This window comes from Austrofundulus limnaeus, unplaced genomic scaffold (assembly GCF_001266775.1).
Source record: "Austrofundulus limnaeus strain Quisiro unplaced genomic scaffold, Austrofundulus_limnaeus-1.0 Scaffold417, whole genome shotgun sequence".
Lineage (NCBI taxonomy): Eukaryota > Metazoa > Chordata > Actinopteri > Cyprinodontiformes > Rivulidae > Austrofundulus > Austrofundulus limnaeus.
The window spans coordinates 428,014-429,032 of NW_013952819.1; the positions used below are offsets into that span (position 1 = coordinate 428,014).

General features: G+C 31.9%; 1 non-coding gene across 1 annotated transcript; it reads left to right on the top strand.

Annotated features, from left to right (window-relative positions):
• Window positions 1–215: 215 nt before the first annotated feature.
• trnat-agu (transfer RNA threonine (anticodon AGU)) lies at window positions 216–289 on the top strand. The gene has a single exon. It is a non-coding gene; the product is annotated as a tRNA-Thr (tRNA).
• The last annotated feature ends 730 nt before the right edge of the window (window positions 290–1,019 follow it).

A 1,019-nucleotide genomic window follows, 5' to 3' on the forward strand; every position in this document is an offset into this window, starting at 1 on the left:
TTACAAATACCTTCATAAAGCTTATGATTAATTGCAGTTCTTAAGTCTACTAAAAAGCTATGATTATTAACATGCTTTCCTTGGGTACTTTGTTCCAAAACCATCAAAGGTGCATTAATTCTCCTTCAAGTTCTGTGGTTTTGATTGCTAATCTTTTTACTAATGCTTTGTTGACATACAAAACCAAAAGTCTACCTGTGTATGTAGATGAAAACGGTACTGTGGCTTAGTTGGTCAAAGTACCTGTCTAGTAAACAGGAGATCTTGGGTTCAAATCCCAGCATTACCTGACCACAAGTTAGAATTATTAAAGCTGTTGTTCCAACTTCAATTACATCTGATACTTATGTGTCAAAAAAGCCCTCATAAAGCCTATGGTTAATAGTAGTTCTTAAGTCTACTAAAACCTATAAATATTGACATGCATTCTTTTGTTGATTTGTTCCCAAAACGTCAAAGGTTCATTCATTTTCCTTCAAGTTCTGTGGCTTTGATTATTTCTCTTTTTACCTTTGCTTTGTCTACATACAAAACCAAAAGTCTTTATGTGTATGCAACCTATTTAGGTACTGTGGCTTAATTGGTCAACGTGTCTGTCTTGTAAATAAGAGATAATGGCTTCAAATCACAGCCAAACAGAAGAATTAAAATTTTGACCTGCTTCAGTTAGATGTGAAATTTTAGGCATGAAAATTGTCCTCATGAAGCCTATCAGTAATATCAGTTACTATGTCTAATAAAAACTACAGATAGCAACATGCTTTCCTTTGGTTATTTTTTCCAAAAACCATCAAAGTTGCATTTGTTTTCCTTCAAGATCTGTGGTTTTAATTATTTTCCTTTTTTATGGATGCTTTCATGACATGCAAAAGCAAACATCTTCCTGTATACAGGTGCTGGTCATAAAATTAGAATATCATGAAAAAGTAGATTTATTTCAGTAATTCCACTTAAAAAGTGAAACTTGTATATTATATTCATACATTACATACAAACTCATATATTTCAAATGTTTATTT